This window comes from Piliocolobus tephrosceles, chromosome 21 (assembly GCF_002776525.5).
Source record: "Piliocolobus tephrosceles isolate RC106 chromosome 21, ASM277652v3, whole genome shotgun sequence".
Lineage (NCBI taxonomy): Eukaryota > Metazoa > Chordata > Mammalia > Primates > Cercopithecidae > Piliocolobus > Piliocolobus tephrosceles.
In genome coordinates, this window is record NC_045454.1 from 39,348,312 (window position 1) to 39,367,099 (window position 18,788).

The 18,788-nt window shown below is 48.8% G+C and overlaps 1 long non-coding RNA gene across 1 annotated transcript; it reads left to right on the forward strand.

Moving 5' to 3' along the window:
* The first annotated feature begins 15 nt into the window (after window positions 1-15).
* On the forward strand, window positions 16-4,331 carry LOC111523808. The gene is made up of 3 exons (XR_002725616.2): window positions 16-120; window positions 2,862-2,979; window positions 4,280-4,331. It is a non-coding gene; the product is annotated as an uncharacterized LOC111523808 (long non-coding RNA).
* The last annotated feature ends 14,457 nt before the right edge of the window (window positions 4,332-18,788 follow it).

The window sequence follows — 18,788 nt, forward strand, 5'->3', positions numbered from 1 at the left end:
CGGGCATGCCCCGCCCAACCGCGATGCTCCAGCTTCTGTCCAGAGGCCCAATCCGAGGCCCGGCTTCTGGCACCGACCTCCCAGGAGTGCTGTACTGCACGCTGCAGCCAGTCTGCGAGGGTGAGCAAACTGTAGTAAGCGGGTCAAAGCGCACTATGTCCGTGTTTTTGAACGGCTAGTGAGCTAAGAATTACTTTTCCAGTTTATTTTTTATTTCTGAGACCAGGTCTCTCTCTGTCGCCCAGGCTGGAGTGCAGTGGCGCAACCATAGCTCACTGCAGCCTCGAACTCCAGGGTTGAAGCGGTCCTCCCACCTCAGTCTCCCAAGTAACTGGGACTACAGGCGCAAGCCACCGCGCCCCGCTGATTTTGTTTTGTTTTGTTTTGTTTTTTGAGACGGAGTCTCGCTGTGTCGCCCAGGCTGGAGTGCAGTGGCCGGATCTCAGCTCACTGCAAGCTCCGCCTCCCAGGTTTACGCCATTCTCCTGCCTCAGCCTCCCGAGTAGCTCGGATTACAGGCGCCCGCCACCTCGCCCGGCTAGTTTTTTGTATTTTTTTTTTAGTAGAGACGGGGTTTCACCGTGTTCACCAGGATTGTCTTGATTTCCTGACCTCGTGATCCGCCCGTCTCGGCCTCCCAAAGTGCTGGGATTACAGGTTTAAGCCACCGCGCCCGGCCGATTTTTAAAATTATTTGCGGCCAAGCATGGTGGCTCACGCCTCTAATCCCAGCACTTTGAGAGGCCGAGGCAGGCGGATCACTTGAGGTCAGGAGTTCAAGACCAGCCTGGCCAAAACGGTGAAACTCTGTCTCTACTAAAAAAAGACGAAAATTACCGGCTGTGGTTGCGGACGCCTGTAATCCCAGCTACTCAGGAGGCTGAGGCAAGAGAATCGCTTGAACCCGGGAAGCAGAGGTTGCAAGGAGCCGAGATCGCGCCACTGCACTCCAGCCTGGGCAACAAGAGCGAGACTCCGTCTCAAAAAAAAAAAAAAAAAAAATTATTTCCACAGGCAAGGTCTTACTGTGTTGCCCCGGCTAGTCTTGAACTCATGGGCTTAAGCAATCCTCCTGCCTCCCAAAGTGCTGGAATTACAGGCGTGAACCACAGCTCTGTTTTTGCATTTTTAAACAGGTGGGGAAAAAACTATTTTATGACTCATGAAAATAAAAATTCAAATTTCAGCGTCCATAAATAAAGTTTCATTGGAACACAGTGATAATGCGCTTTGATCTGCTGATTGCTTCAAAATAAGGGCACTTGGGGGAACAGCAAATGCAGGGAAGGAGAGGTTTTCTCTGAATTTCTCTTAGCTGCCTAAAGACAAAGAGGAATGCTTTCCAACAGTCTTATTAACTAGGGAAGAGTGAAACTATTCCCAATCATGTATTCTTCTGAGGGCTGCTCTGAGACAACTTTTATTACCTGTAAGACTTTTTATGCCAGGCGCGGTGGCTCAAGCCTGTAATCCCAGCACTTTGGGAGGCCGAGACGGGCGGATCACGAGGTCAGGAGATCGAGACCATCCTGGCTAACACAGTGAAACCCCATCTCTACTAAAAATGCAAAAATATTAGCCGGGCGTGGCGGCGAGCGCTTGTAGTCCCAGCTACTTGGGAGGCTGAGGCAGGAGAATGGCGTGAACCCGGGAGGCGGAGCTTGCAGTGAGCCGAGATCGTGCCACTGCACTCCAGCCTGGGCGACTGAGCGAGACTCTGTCTCAAAAAAAAAAAAAAAAAAACTTTTTATTTGCCTAACAAGACAGACTTTCTTCATACAATTTCTCCTCTCACCCTCCCATAACTTGTGTTACCATCACCCTCCCAGAAGCCCCAAACCCCTATTCTTTTCTATGATACTCTTTTTTTTTTGAGAGGAAGTCTCACTGTTTTGTCCAGGCTGGAATGCAGTGGCGTGATCTCAGCTCACTGCACTCCCCACCTCCCAGGTTCAAGTGATTCTCCTGCCTCAGCCTCCCGAGTAGCTGGGATTACAGGCACCTACCACCACGCCCAGCTATTTTTTGTATTTTTAGTAGAGACAGGGTTTCACCATGTTGGCCAGACTGGTCTGGAAGTCCCAACCTCAGGTGATCTGCCTGCCTCGGCCTCCCAAAGTGCTGGGATTACAGGTGTGAGCCACTGGGCCCAGCCTCTCTGATCCTTTTTTGGAGTGTTGTATTTTGTGGGACTCCCCTGCATAGGTACATAATTAAATATGGCTTTTGCCCTGTCTGTTTACATGTCAATTTAATTCGTAGCCCAGCCAAAGAACCTATAAAGGTGAAGGGAAGCCATTTTTCACCTACCTACAATAGCCAGGCCCATTCATTTATATATTGTCTATGGCTGCAACAGGGCTGAATTCAATGGTTGCCACACAGTAAGAGCCCAAAGAGTCTACAATATTTACCATCTGGCCTTTTACAGAAGAAGTGGGTGGACACTTCTCTTAGAGCCTTCAGATTAGCCTGGCCCTGCCTTCTGCACAGGTGAATGGCTTTTGAATTTATTTTTTTTTGAGACGGAGTCTCACTGTCACTCAGGCTGGAGTGCCTCAGTGGCGTGGTCTTGGCTCACTACACCCTCCGTCTCCCAGGTTCAAGTGATACTCCTGCTTCAGCCTCCCAAGTAGCTGGGACTACAGGTGCCCACCATCACGCCTGGCTCATTTTTGTATTTTTGGTAGAGACGGAGTTTCACCCTGTTGGCCAGGCTAGTCTCGAACTCCTGACCTCAGGTGATCTGCCTGCCTCGGCCTCCCAAAGTGCTGGGATTACAGGCGTGAGCCACTGCGCCCAGACTGAATTTACTTTTATGCCTTGTAGGGCCTAACAGAATATATTTGTTCATTCAACAGCTAAGCTGTTCCCTGGACACCTGCTGTATGTCAAGTCCTGGGGATTCAGAGAGGAAAGAGCACACCCTTTTCTCGGTGATGAAGCAGACACTTCAATTGGCAATTGATCAAAGACAGGGTGAGAAGTGATGACAATATTACTACTATTCCTCCTGATGTATATATGTATTTTGAGACGGAGTTTTGCTCTTGTTGCTCAGGCTGGAGTGCAAAGGCGCGATCTCGGCTCACCGCAACCTCCACTTTCCTTCCGGGTTCAAGCAATTCTGCCTCAGCCCTGGGATTACAGGCATGCGCCACCACACCCAGCTAGTATTTTTAGCAGAGACAGGGTTTCTCCATGTTGGCCAGGCTGGTCTTGAACTCCCGACCTCAGGTGATCCGCCCACCTCGGCCTTCCAAAGTGCTGGGATTACAGGCGTGAGCCTCCGCACCCGGCCTCCCTATGCTGTATTATTCGGTGCTAGGTTCCATCTCTATTCTAAAGCCAGGCTGTACTAACAAGTGAATTCTTATGTAATCATGGTGCTGCATACTGAGTGCTACCACTGAACAATGCTCGGTACTCACTTACATGCATAATCTCATAGAATGCCTCCTAGAAGGTAGATACTTTTCATCATTTCTGTTTTACAGATGATTAGACAGTCCTAGAGAGGTTAAGTCGCACAGTTAGTGAGGGGTGGAAGAGCTGACCTGCAAGTGCTCATGCTAAACCTTGTTCCCTTATCCTCTGAGCTATACTGTTTTGGGTTGTGTGCATTCGACTTAAAGACCATAAGATGCCAGAGAAATCTTTTTTTTTTTTTTTTGGTTTTTTTTTTGAGACGGAGTCTCGCTCTGTCACCCAGGCTGGAGTGCTGTGGCCGGATCTCAGCTCACTGCAAGCTCCGCCTCCCGGGTTCACGCCATTCTCCTGCCTCAGCCTCCCGGGTAGCTGGGACTACAGGCGCCACCACCTCGCCCGGCTAGTTTTTTGTAGTTTTTAGTAGAGACGGGGTTTCACCGTGTTAGCCAGGATGGTCTCGATCTCCTGAGCTCGTGATCCGCCCATCTCGGCCTCCCAAAGTGCTGGGATTACAGGCTTGAGCCACCGCGCCCGGCCAGCCAGAGAAATCTTTAACGAGGGTAGGGTGTTTGGGAGTGGGCCGGAGTGAGGGTCAGTGAGACCCTGAGACTGAGCAGGGATCCCCTTTCTTACAGGACCCCAAGCATGGAAATAAAGGAAATTTCTAAGTTCCTTCAAGGGAAATTCCAGGCCCCCAGCTAGCCCCGAGAAGTACATCAGTAACTTGTTAAACAAAAAAGTCATAATGACCTAAAACAAAAGCTAAGGAAGTTAGAGTCCCAGAGATGTTTGGTTTCCCTGTAGAAATTAAAGATAACATCTTAACATATGTCCCTGCATTGTCTTTCAGAGTCTTGGAAACCCCAGATAAGGGGGGAAGTGAAGACTAAACTTTAGCTATGCCCTTTTTGTTTCAAGTTTCCTCCTGAGGGCCTTGGAGAAAGTTACTTCCCCTAACCAGTTGACATTTTTCTACTGACTCAAAATTTTTAAATAAAGCTTCTCTTCCTTAATCCACTGCAAATCAGAAGATGCTTAAATCTTTTTTTCTTTTCTTTTCTTTTGAGACTAAGTCTCACTCTGTTGCCCAGGCTGGAGTGCTGTGGCACCATCTCAGCTCACTGCAACCTTCACCTCCTGGGTTCAAGTGATTCTTCTGCTTCAGCCTCCTGAGTAGCTGGGATTACAGGCGCCTGCCATCATGCCCAGCTAATTTTTGTATTTTTAGTAGAGACGAGGTTTCACTATGTTGGCTGGGCTGGTCTTGAGCTTCTGACCTCGTGATCCACCTGCCTCGGTCTCCCAAAGTGTTGGGATTACAGGCGTGAGCCACCGCACCCGGACATTCTATATTTTTTTGTTTCTTTTTTCTGAGACTGAGTCTTGCTGTCACCCAGGCTGGAATGCAGTGGCGTGATCTCAGCTCACTGCAACCTCAACCTCCCAGGTTCAAATGATTCTCCTGCCTCAGCCTCCCAAGTAGCGAGGATCACAGGCATGCGCCACCACACCTGGCTAATTTTTGTATTTGTAGTAGAGACAGGGTTTTGTCATGTTGATCAGGCTGGTCTCGAACTTCTGACCTCAGATGATCCTCCCACCTCAGCCTCCCAAAGTGTTGAGATTACAGGCGTGAGCACTGCGCCCTGCCTAGAAGATGTTCAAATCTGTCTATGAACCTGTAAGCCCCCACTTGAAGATATCCTGCCTTTTTAAGTGGAAGCCAATGTGTAATCTCCATGCATTGATTTATGATTTTGCTTGTAGCTTCTGGTTTCCTGAAATTTACACCTGCCTTTAACAACTCCCACCTGCAAGCCATTGGTGATTTCAGGTCTTAAGCATGAGCTGCCCCGATTCTCCTTGCATGGCGCCCTGCAATAAACACCTTCCTTTCTATCACTGAAAAGACCTTAGTGTAGGTATCTGGTTTTACTGTGCTGGGTGAGCAGACCTCAGTTGGGTTCTGTAAGAACTCCCGTAAGGAGGGACCTCTGACCTGGATGAGGCGGAATGAGTCAGGTGGGGGGTGTGCAGGAGAGAGGCGTGCTCGCGGATCCCCAGGAATGGCATTTCACCCCAAGAATCTCACTCAGTCCATCTGGATTTTGATTGAGCCCTTGTCTTGTACCTGAACCAAGAGGTAGTGACTGAAAAGGCACAGAATGTCATCTTCGGAGCAGTACTTCGCAGGGAGAGTGAGAAGTCTTGGCGTGTAGAGTCTCACTGTTACTACTTAATGCACGGGGCAAGTGATGGAGCCGGAACATCAGCCTGGGATACAAAGAGGCTGTTCTATAAAGATGCCAAATGCAGGCCAGTTCTGGTGGGGCCAAAGGAATTGATACAGGAAGGGGAAGGCATCGGGCAAAGGGAAAACTTCCCTTTCACCTTCTGAAGTTTCACTGAAATGAACTGACAATAGACAAATTAACAAGAGAAAGGTCATAGAAATTGATGAACATGCATAATCGTGGGAGCCATATAAAATGTGAGACTCGTAATTCCAGCTACTTGGGAAGCTGAGGCAGGAGAATCGCTTGAACCTGGGAGGTGGAAGTTGCAGTGAGCTGAGATTGCACCACTGCACTCCAGCCTGGCGACAGAGTGAGACTCCATCTCAAAAAAAAAATAAATAAAAAAAAATTGAAACTCAAAGAAGGGCCAGATGGTTGTAGCTTAAATACTGTCTTCCTAGAGGAGAGAGAAATGGAGAGTGTAGGCAGCTTTGAAGGGAAAGGAATGATTTTCAGGGGAATTGTAGGAGCCCAGTGAACAGACAATGGCCTGGGACAAAGTTCCTCTGAACTCTGAGGGAGGTGACAGAAAGGTGAGGGGCAGAACTTTACTGTGAATAAAGGCTGTCTTATTATGCAGATAAAGTCTCCCATGTAATCTCCAAGCTGCCCACAGAAGAGTAGATGAAGTCTGTTGACAATATTTAGTCTTTTCTCTTTGCCAGTGGTTAATATTTCCTGGATACTTGATGAGATTCTTAGGGAGGGGTCATCTTAAGACAACTGCATTTCTTTTGGAAGAAGTTTTTGTCAGTCACATAAGGGAACTATAAAAAGAGAGCCTCTCCCCGTGTTTGGGAGATGGGGAGAAACATGAGAAAGTTAGGAAGTCCTTGGTTCTGAGGCAGCTTATAAGGCCTTCCAATTTCCTTTATTTTATTTTTTTATTTTTGGTTTTTGCTTTCTTTGGTTTTTTGAGACAGGGTCTCCACTGTCACCCAGGCTGAAATGCAGTAGTGCAATCACAACTCACTGCAACCTTGAACTCCCGGGTTCAAGCCATCCCCATACCTCAGCTTCCTGAGTAGCTGGGACCACAGGCATGTGCCACCATGCCTAGCTAATTTTTTTTTTTAATTTGCAGAAATGAGTTCTTCCTATGTTGCCCAGGCTACTCTTGAGCTCCTGTGCTCAAGTCATCCTCTCACCACTCCAGCCTGGGCACCATAGCAAGAGCCCACCTCTTAAAAAAAGATTTCTGGCCAGGCATGGTGGCTCACGTCTGTAGTCCCAGCACTTTGGGAAGCCAAGGCAGGTGGATCGCGAGGTCAGAGGTTCAAGACCAGCCTGACCAACATGGTGAAACCCTGTCTCTACTAAAAATACAAAAATTAGCCAGGCGTGGTGGTGTGTGCCTGAAATCCCAGCTATTCGGGAGGCTGAGGCAGGAGAATCACTTGAACCCAGGAGGCAGATGTTGCAGTGAGCTGAGATCGCGCCATTGCACTCCAGCCTGGGTAACAAGAGCAAAACTCCATCTAAAAAAAAAAAAAAAAAAACTCTGTAGAAGCCAAAAGCCTCCAGCCAGCACAAAGAAAGAAACAGACATCTGGAAAGACTAATTAAAGCCTACCTGGTTTTGACAATATGTTAGTTATCTCTGGTTGCGTAACAAATTACCCCAAAGTATAAAGGCCTAAAACATTTATTATGTTTCTTTGGGTCAGGAGTCTGGGTGTGGCTTAGCTGAATCCTCTGCACAGGGCTGCAATTGAGGTGGTGGATGTTCTCATATAAAGAAGAGGGTAGGGCTGGGCAGACATCCCAAATGGCTTTGGTCACAGCCACAAATCTTTTTTTTTCTTTTTTTTTTTTTTGAGACGGAGTCTCGCTCTGCCCCCAGGCTGGAGTGCAGTGGCACGATCTCGGCTCACTGCAAGCTCTGTCTCCCGGGTTCACGCCATTCTCCTGCCTCAGCCTCCCGAGTAGCTGGGAGTACAGGCGCCCGCCGCTACACCCGGCTAATTTTTTTTTGTATTTTTAGTAGAGATGGGGTTTCACTGTGTTGGCCAGGATGGTCTCGATCTCCTGACCTCGTGATCCGCCCACCTCGGCCTCCCAAAGTGCTGGGATTACAGGCGTGAGCCACTGCGCCCGGCCCACAAATCAAATATAAAAATGTCTAAGGCCAGGTGCGGTGGCTCACGCTTGTAATCTCAGCACTTTGGGAGCCTGAGGCAGGCAGATCACAAGGTCAGGAGATGAAGACCAGCCTGACCAATATGGTGAAACCCTATATCTACTAAAAATACAAAACTTAGCCAGGCGTGGTGGCACGTGTGGTGGCATGTACCTGTAGTCCCAGCTACTCAGGAGGCTGAGGCAGGAGGATTGCTTGAACCCAGGTGTTTGAGGCTGCAGTGAGCTATGATCACACCACAGTACTTCAGTATGGGTGGCAGGGAGACCCTGTGTCTTAAAAAAGTTAAAGACAACGGAGAGCTATATGTATTTGAGCGCAACTGATTTATATAAATAACTATAAATCCATTTATTTGTTTATTTATTTATTTGGAGATGGAGTCTTGCTCTGTCACCCAGGCTGGAGTGCAGTGGTGCAATCTCAGCTCACTGCAACCTCTGCCTCCCAAGTAGCTGGGATTACAGGTGCCCACCACCATGCACAGCTAAATTTTTTTTCTTTTTTTTGAGATGGAGCTCGCTCTGTTGCCCAGGCTGGAGTGCAGTGGCTTGATCTCAGCTGACTGCAAGCTCTGCCTCCCGGGTTCACACCATTCTCCTGCCTCAGCCTCCCGAGTAGCTGAGACTACAGGCGCCCACCACCACGCCTGGCTAATTTTTGTATTTTTAGTAGAGATGGGGTTTCATCGTGTTAGCCAGGATGATCTCGATCTCCTGACCTCATGATCCACCTGCCTCGGCCTCCCAAAGTGCTGAGATTACAGGCGTAAGCCACTGCGCCCGGCTTTTTTGTATTTTTTATTTTATTTTTTCCTTTTTGTGGAGAACGGGGTCTCGCTGTATTACCCAGGCAGGTCTCGAACTCCTGGGCTCAAGCTATCCTCCCGCCTCTGCCTCCCTGAGAGCTGGGATTATAGGTGTGAGCCACCGCGCCTGGCTGTATTTTTAATAGAGATGGGGTTTCACCACGTTGGCCAGGCTGGTTTCGAACTCCTAATCTCAAGTGATTTGCCTACCTTGGCCTCCCAAAGTGCTAGGATTACAGGTGTGAGTCACCGTACCCAGCCTTATTTTGTTTTTATCTGGTAAAGGAACTTAACACAAGAAACTTCTGTTAGGTAAGCAGTAAGTCAAAAGAGTTTTAAACACATGTGAAGAAATGGGTACCAAGAACTCAGAAGAAAATGAATCCGTAACAGTGATGATCTATGATGGCAATGATGTTATGGCTGTGATGATGTCATAATGATGGATGATGCCATTTCACATGACTTTTCATCCCCTTTTCCACTTCTTCTGCTCATCCACTGAAATTTCCCGGGGGCCCAAGGCTACGATGAAGAGGAAACTTCCCAGAACAGACATGACATGGAAAAGTCATGCTTCACTAATTAGTGGAAAGTTAGGTGTTAAGGGACAGTCCAAAAGACACCCTGAGCCTTTTCGGTTGAGGAGGAACATTTGAATCATAAGAATCAGTGTGGCCAGCTTGGTCTAGAACCCAATGGCTACTGGGATACTCAACACCAAGGGGCAGATGCCCTGTTTTGAAACAGGGAAGGCCAGAAGAGTGATCATTCTGATAGATTCGTCCATACAAAGAGCTAGCAGCACTTCGTTGGCATTCCTGAAGCTTATTTACCTTTGGAAAACTGTCTCATTTATATTATTTTCCAAGGGCATGGAATATGCTCTAGAACTGTCCAATAGGAGAATCACCAGCTACATATGGCTACTTAAATTTATTTATTTATTTTTTGACATGGAGTCTTGCTCTGTCGCTCAGGCTGGAGTGCAGTGGCACGATCTCGACTCACTGCAACCTCCATCTCCCGGGTTCCAGCGATTCCCCTGCCATAGTCTCCTGAGTAGCTGGGATTACAGGCGCTTGCCACCATGCCTGGCTAAGTTTTGTATTTTTAGTAGAGACGAGGTTTCCCCATGTTGGCCAGGCTGGTCTTGAACTCCTGACCTCGTGATACGCCCGCCTCGGCCTCCCAAAGTGCTGGGATTACAGATGTGAGCCACCATGCCCGGCCCCACCTGCTTTTCTATGTACTCTGCGGTTGCTGGATTGGGACAAAGGCCCAGAAGTTTCTATTAACTACCCGGGAAGAGCAGGAACTTGAATAATTGGCATCCTGCTCCTAGAAAATGGTCTGACCAGTATCATCCACACTGAAGACACTAGAACAAAAGCTGAAGAGAACAAAGAAGTGGCCAGGCATGGTGGATCATGCCTGTAATCCCAGCATTTTTGGGAGGCTGCAGTGGGAGGATTCCTTGAGCCCAGGGGTTCAAGACCAGCCTGTGAAACCTAGTGAGATGCTCTCTCTTCAAAAAAAGTTTAAAAACTAGGCTGGGTGTTGTCATGTGCTTGTAGTCACAGATACTGTGGAGACTGAGGCAGGAGGATCACTTGAGCCCTGGAGTTCGAGGCTGCAGTGAGCTATGACTGTGCTACTGTACTCCAGCATGGGTGACAGAGCGAGATCCTCTCTCTCTCTCTCTCTTTTTTTTTTTTTTAGAAACAGTCTTGCTCTGTCATTCAGGCTAGAGCACAGTGGCGTGATCTCAGCTCACAGCAACCTCCGCCTCCTAGGTTCAAGCAATTCTCCCGCCTTAGCCTCCCGAGTAGCTAGGATTACAGGTGGCCACCACCTGGCTAATTTTTGTATTTTTAGTAGGGATGGGATTTCACCTTGTTGGCCAGGCTGGTCTCGAACTCCTGACGTCAGGTGATCCACTTGCCTTGGCCTCCCAAAGGGCTGGGACTACAGGCGTGAGCCACCGCATCTGGCTGAGACCCTGTCTCTTAAAAAAAATGGAAAAAAAAGAGCAAAGACTGCCTATTTTGTTTATCACTGCATCCCCAACATTTAGAGCTATGTAGTAGCACTCAGTAAATACACTGAATGAATGAATTGGTAAATGAATGAGGGAGTACTTAGAAGATTTGGGTAAGTACGAAATAAAATAAGGCTGGGTGTGGTGGCTCATGCCTGTAATCCCAGTACTTTGGGAGGCCGAGGCAGGCGGATCACTTGAGGTCCGGAGTTCAAGACCAGCCTGGCCAACATGGTGAAACCCTGTCTCTACTAAAAAATACAAAAATTAGCCAGGCTAAGTGGCAGGTGCCTGTAATCCCAGCTACTTGGGAGGTTGAGGCAGGAGAATCGCTTGAACCCGGGAGACAGAGGCTGCAGTGAGCCGAGATTGCGCCACTGCACACCAGCCTGAGCGACAGAGTGAAATTCCGTCTCAAAAAAAAAAAAAAAAAAAAAAAAAAAAAAGCAGGTGGAGGCTCTAGAGAATTAATAAAAGGGAGGAGCTATGGCTTTTTGTATGCATATTAGCCAGGTCAGAAGAACTAATGATAATGGTATATCCTATAATTTACTTGGATATTCCTATATTCCAGACTTGGGATATTCCTAAAATACGTACCACAACATGGAGCAAGAGGCCACTTTTACATTTTATTTTTCCTCAGGCAAACCCCAGGATGTCTTGTGCTTAAACACCATAATTTCCCACCAAGGAGCCCCTGCCACTGCTGTGTTAACCACCACCATAATTTACTAGTTAGCATCAGGAATAATAATGAGTTTGTCTGAGTGGTAACAACAGCTTAGAAGAGCTGACTCCAAAAGATATGTTTACAGGACCGGGCTGGGGGCTGGAGAAAAAGGAAAAAAAGACAGGACACTCGGGCAGCTGGGTGGCTTAAACTTCTGGTGGGGGACAGGGAGGGAGCATCCTGTCGGAATCTGGGTGTTTATAAGTCCTTAGAAATCAACTCGGCCGGGCGCGGTGGCTCACGTCTGTAATCCCAGCACTTTGGGAGGCCAAGGCGGGCAGATCACAGGGCCAGGAGATTGAGACCATCCTGGCTAACGTGGTGAAACCCCGTCTCTACTAAAAATACAAAAATTAGCTGGGTGTGGTGGTGGGCGCCTGTAGTCCCAGCTGCTGGGGAGGCTGAGGCAGGAGAATGGTGTGAACCTGGGAGGCGGAGCTTGCAGTGAACCAAGATTGCATCACTGCACTCTAGCCTGGGCGCCAGAGCGAGACTACGTCTCAAAAGGAAAAAAAAAAGAAATCACCTCAACATCCTCATTCGACACAAGGGAAAACAAGTCCAGGGAAAAGTTAAGTGATAATGTCACAGAGCTTATAATGGCAGAACTGGGAACAGACTCAAGTCTCCTGATTTTTTGAGACAGAGTCTCGCTCTGTCTTTCAGGCTGGAGTGCAGTGGCACAATCTCGGCTCACTGCAACCTCTGCCTCCGAGGTTTAGGCGATTCTCCTACCTCAGCTGGGAGTAGTTGGGACTACAGGTACCCACCACCATGCCCGGCTAATGTTTTGTATTTTTAGTAGAGATGGGGTTTCACCATGTTGGCCAGGCTGGTCTTGAGCTCCTGACCTCAGGTGATCCGCCCGTCTAGGCCTCCCAAAATGCTGGGATTACAGGCATGAGCCACTGTGCCCCGCTGAGGTCTCCTGAATCTTGGCCAGGGCTAGTTCCACTCAGTTGAACTGTTGATTACAATCATCCATTGTGTTTCATATAATCCAACTGGGTCAACCAGTTTCCAGAAAATCTGGCTGTTTTAAGAATCTTGGCTGGGTACAGAGGCTTATGCCTGTCATCCCAGCACTTTGGGAGGCTGAGGTGGGAGGATCACTTGAGCCCCAGGGAGTTTGAGACCAGCCTGGGCAACAAAGCAAGGCCTCACTTCTACAAAACAGAACCAAAACTAAAACCAAAAACCAATTAGCTGTGCATGGTGGTGCACACCTGTAATCCCAGCTACTTGGGAGGCTGAGGTGAGAGGACCCTTTGAGCCCAGGAAGTTGAGGCTGCAGTGAGCTATGATTGCAGCACTGCACTCCAGGCTGGGTGATAGAGTAAGAATCTGTCTTAAAACAAACAAACAAAAGGGCTGGGCACAGTGGCTCACACCTGTAATCCCAGCACTTTGGGAGGTCAAAGCAGGCGGATCACTTGAGGTCAGGAGTTCAAGACCAGCTTGGGCAAACATGGTGATACTCCGTCTCTACTAAAAATACAAAAATAGCCAGATGTGGTGGTGTGTCCCTGTAATCCCAGCTACTTAGGAGGGTGAGGCAGGAGAATCACTTGAACCTAGTGGCAGAGGTTGCAGTGAGTGAAGATCGTGCCATTGCACTCCAGCCTGGGCGACAGAATGAGACTCCATCTCAAAAAAAAAAAAAAAAAAAAAGAATCTCTACAGTGAGAGAATTAATATAGTATATGCTTTCTGGTAGAGGACAATGGTTAAAGAATTCAAGACCAGGAGTGCTGGTTCACGCCTGTAATCTCAACAATTTGGGAGACAGACATGAGAGGATCTCTTGAGGCCAAGAGTTTGAGACTAGCCTGGGCAACATAGTGAGACCCTGTCTCTACAAAGGATACAAAAATTAGCCAAGCAGGGTGGTGCATGCCTATAGTCCCAGCTACTAGGGAGGCTGAAGTGGGAGGATCCCTTGAACTCAGGACTTGGAGGCTACAGTGAGTCATGATTGCGCCACTGTACTCCAGCCTGGGGGACAGAGTGAGATCCTGCCTCTCAAAATAAAATGAAACAAAAACAATAAAATAAAGAATTCAAATCTATTTAGTGAAAACTAACAGATTTCTCCCTTTTAATTCTTGGCTCGTGGCCAGTGTTTCTCAACAGGCGCCCTCTTCACCCCTCCAGGGGCAATGTCTGGAGACAATTTTGGTTGTGACAAATTGGGTTGGGAGGGAGTGTTCATGGCATCTAATATTTGTTTTTGTTTTTTGAGAAGGAGTTTCACTCTTGTTGCCCAGGTTGGAGTGCAATGGCACAATCTCGGCTCACTAGGACCTCCACCTCCTGGGTTCAAGCGATTCTCCTGCCTCAGCCTCCTGAGTAGCCTGGATTAGAGGTACGTGCCACCACGCCTGGCTACTTTGTATTTTTAGTAGAGATGGGGTTTCTCCACGTTGGTCAGGCTGGTCTTGAACTCCTGACCTCAGGTGATCTGCCTGCCCACCTTGGCCTCCCAAAGTGCTGGGATTGCAGGTCAGCCACCATGCCTGGCCATGGCGTCTAATGAGTAGAGGTTGGATATGCTGCTCAAGTTCTCACAGTGCACAGGGCAGCCTACGCACTACAAAGAATGATCCAGCCCCAAATGCCAGCAGTGCCAAAGTTAACAAACTCAGAAATCAAAATAGGAGCTCAGTTTGAACAGGAAGTTGGTGGGCCGTTTGACTAAGATGGAGATGCCAGTTGGGTTTAAGAATTTTCCAGCAAAGGTACTGTTTCAAAAAGTATACATTTTGGCCGGGCGCGGTGGCTCAAGCCTGTAATCCCAGCACTTTGGGAGGCCGAAACGGACGGATCACAAGGTCAGGAAATCGAGACCATCTGGCTAACACGGTGAAACCCCGTCTCTACTAAAAACTACAAAAGACTAGCAGGGCGAGGTGGTGGGCGCCTGTAGTCCCAGCTACTCGGGAGGCTGAGGCAGGAGAATGGCGTAAACCCGGGAGGCGGAGCTTGCAGTGAGCTGAGATCCAGCCACTGCACTCCAGCCTGGGCGGCAGAGCGAGACTCCGTATCAAAAAAAAAAAAAAAAAAAAAAAAAGTATGCGTTTTTTAGGCCGGGTGCTGTTGCTCGTGCCTGTAATCCCAGCACTTTGGGAGGAAGAGGCGGGTGGATCACTTGAGGTCAGGACTTTGAGACCAGCCTGGCCAACACGGTGAAACCGGTCTCTACTGAAAACACAAAAATTAGCTGAGTGTGGTGGCGCGTGCCTGTAGTCCCACCTACTGGGAGGCTAAGGCAGGAGAGCTGCTTGAACCCGGAAGGCGAAGGTGGCAGTGAGCCGAGATCATGCCGCTGTACTCCAGCCTGGGCAACAGAGCGAGACTCTGTCTCAAAAAAAAAAAAAAAAGTATGCTTTTTTTTTTTTTTTTTTTTAAGGAGACAAGGATCTCACTCTGTTGCCCAGGATGGGTTGGCCCTCCTGGGCTACGGCGATCCTCCTGCCTCAGCCTTCCAAGTAGCTGGGACTACAGACTTGGGCCACCAGGCCTGTGAAGGTTAGCATCTTTGAGCTCCTAAGTCCAACACTATCGCCATCACCTTTATGGTCCGGATGGCGTTTGGGGCATTTTGGGCATTCTATTTCTTGCCTTCATTCCTTCTCCCCACTCATAATACTTAAATATTATCCGCCTCCCTCTGCTGAGATAGGTACAAAGCTCATCCCACCTCTGGATTCTCCAGTGAGGGTTACTCCAGGACGGGCCCCTTCCCCTTCATGTCCTGCCAGGCGATCCTCTTGGGGCGAATCATAACTTTTCTGGACCTCGGTTTCCTTCCCTATAAAATAAGAAAAATAATAATACGTCCTCGGACTGTTGTCGGGACTCTTCAGCCCAGCACTCCCAGCCTGAAGTCCTACCCAGCGCTCACCACAAAGTCTACCCTCTTCTGAGTTTTCTGAATCCTCAAAGCCTCCTCTGAGGTAGAGGCTGTGAACTCCTTTCCCACTAATGGGGAAACTGAGGCTGGGAGACGCGAGAACTGGACCATGATCTCAAACTTTTGAGGGAGGGAGCTACCCCGGAAGGCGATGGTCTTCTCCAGAGCCCTCCCAAGGGCGCTCAGTACCAAGTGGGCACCCAGACAAGTTTTCTTATCCCTCCTGGGCCCTTCGGATCTTAATTCTTTGCTCGGCGAGGCTCCCGGAGGCGGGTTCAGACTTCGCTGGTTGACGCCAGGTCCGAGGCGCAAGCGCAAGTGAGCGCGCGCGGTAGCCTGTGGGAGTCTGACTGTGAGCCTGAAGCTCAGCCCAGACGGCGGCGCTGTTGTCAGGGTGACCGGGGTGGGGCGGGGCCAGAACGTGGCCACGCCTTTATTTGCTCTTCAATGGTCCCTTGCTTTCACTGGGCCAACCTTCTCTTAATTGTTCTTTGTTGTCAGTTCGTTCCCTCCCCAGTTGGACAGAAGCTGACTAGTAGCGTGTGTCGACCGAAGGACAAGCACAAGCAGGAGGATCTCGGCCATGATTAAGCGCCGGTGGAGACCTCTGTGTCAATTTTGTTCATATACACGTGTCAATTTTTTTTTCTTTCCTCTTTTGCCTTTGAGTACTCTTAATTTATTAGCGACATCTGTAATTTATCTACTTCTCCAGCCAGATCGTGCTTAGGCAAAACCGCAAACCTGAAGTTTGCAGAAATGACTCTGTGGTGACTAATTCCATTAGGAAAGCATTCTTCACAAAAGAGTTCACAGCAGGATTTCTTTAAATAGAAAACTTCCTCAGTGCACTGAAAACGATTCATTTTATATAAAAGACATTTGGATACCGGATCCTTTTTCACTTTTTTTTTTTGAGACTGAATCTTGCTCTGTCGCCTAGGCTGGAGTGTAGTGGTGCGGTCTCGACTCACTGCAACCTCTGCCTCCCGGGTTCAAGCAATTCTCCTGCCTCAGCCTCCTGAATAGCTGGGATTGCAGGTGCCCGCCACCATGCCCGGCTAATTTTTGTACTTTCAGTAGAGATGGGGTTTCACCATATTGGCCAGGCTATTTTCGAACTCCTGATCTTCTGATCCGCCTGCCTTGGCCCCCCAAAGTACCGGGATTACAGGCGTGAGCCACTGCTCCCGGCCTATTGTTGTTTTTGTAGTTGCGTACAGACATAGTCAGGGCCACTGTGTACGGTTGTGCACGTTGTGCCCCGAACAAGTGTGCCTGGCTAAGAGCATGAGAATGGGGCTGAAGCCCAGCCTAGGCTGTGTTCTCCAAGTTGGAGGATAGGACACCTACTTCTAATTTGTCTTTTAGACAGGGTACTTTATTCTGTTTGCATGAAGTTTCCGTGTGTGCCAGCTGTCTTCCTGCATACGATACTTTTAGTGTCAAAAATATAATCAGGCCGGCCGGGCGCGGTGGCTCAAGCCTGTAATCCCAGCACTTTGGGAGGCCGAGACGGGTGGATCACGAGGTCAGAAGATCGAGACCGTCCTGGCTAACACGGTGAAACCCCGTCTCTACTAAAAAATACAAAAAACTAGTCGGGCGAGGTGGCGGGTGCCTGTAGTCCCAGCTACTCAGGAGGCTGAGGCAGGAGAATGGCGTCAACCCGGGAGGCGGAGCTTGCAGTGAGCTGAGATCCGGCCACTGCACTCCAGCCTGGGCGACAGAGCGAGATTCTGTCTCAAAAAAAAAAAAAAAAAGAAAAGAAAAGTATGTTGAAACCATGCCTATCATTTATCCTCTTGTGAGCAAGAGACTTAATTTAATTTATTTTATTTTACTATTATTGTTATTTTTTATTTATTTATTTTTCTTTTTGAGATGGAGTCTCATTCTGTTGCCCACGCTGGAGTGCAGTGGCACGATCTCAGATCCCTGCAACCTCTGCCTCCCGGGTTCAAGTGATTCTTCTGCCTCAGCCTCCCAAGTAGCTGGGAGTACAGGCGCACGCCACCATGCCCGGTTAATTTTTGTATTTTTAGCAGAGATGGGGGTTTTGCCATATTGGCCAGGCTGGTCTCAAACTCCTGACTTCATGATCCGCCCGCCTTGGCCTCCCAAAGTGTTCGGATTACAGGTGGGAGCCACCATTCCCTGCCCTTAATTTTATTTTAAAAAAATTTATTATTATTTTTTTCCCTAAGATGGAATCTTGCTCTGTCGCCCAGACTGGAGTGCAATGGCACAATCTTGGCTCACTGTGACCTCCGCCTCCTGGGTTCAAGCGATTCTCCTGTCTCAGCCTCCAGAGTAGCTGGGCTTAAAGGCTCAAGCCACCATGCCCAACTAATTTTTGTATTTTTAGTAGAGATGGCATTTCTTTTTTTTTTTTTTTTTTGAGACGGAGTCTCGCTCTGTAGCACAGGCTAGAGTGCAGTGGCCAGATCTCAGCTCACTGCAAGCTCCGCCTCCCGGGTTCACGCCATTCTCCTGCCTCAGCCTCCTGAGTAGCTGGGACTACAGGCGCCCACCAACACGCCCCGCTAATTTTTCTATTTTTAGTAGAGACAGGGTTTCACCGTGTTAACCAGGATAGTCTCGATCTCCTGACCTTGTGATCCGCCCGTCCCGGCCTCCCAAAGTACTGGAATTACAGGCTTGAGCCATCGCACCCAGCCTAGAGATGGCATTTCACCGTGTTGGCCAGGCTGGTCTCGAACTGACCTCAAGTGATCTGCCTGCCTCGGCTTCCCAAAGTGTTGGGATTACAGATGTGAACCACCAGGCCTGGGCAAAAAAGACAGTAATATTGAATGAAGTCTACTTAATAGTATTGTACCAATGTTAATTTCATAGTTTTGACAAATGTGGCGTGGTTATGTAAGACACTCAGATTAGGGGAAGCCAGCATTGTCCAAAATTTGCTTGTTTGCTTTCCTTCCCTCCCTCCCTTCCTTCCTTCCTTCCTCTCTCTCTCTCTCCCTCTCTTCTTTCTCTTTCTTTCTTTCTTTCCTTCTTTCTTTCTTTTTTTTTTTTTTGAGACAGAGTCTCGCTCTGTCGCCCAGGCTGGAGTGCAGTGGCCGGATCTCAGCTCACTGCAAGCTCCGCCCCCCGGGTTTACGCCATTCTCCTGCCTCAGCCTCCCAAGTAGCTGGGACTACAGGCACCCACCACCTCGCCTGGCTAGTTTTTTGTATTTTTTAGTAGAGATGGGGTTTCACCGTGTTAGCCAGGATGGTCTCGATCTCCTGACCTCGTGATCTGCCCGTCTCGGCCTCTCAAAGTGCTGGGATTACAGGCTTGAGCCACCGCGCCCGGCCTCTTTCCTTCTTTCTCCTTCCTTCCTTCCTTCCTTCCTTCCTTCCTTCCTTCCTTCCTTCCTTCCTTCCTTCCTTCCTTCCTTCCCTCCCTCCCTCCCTCCCTC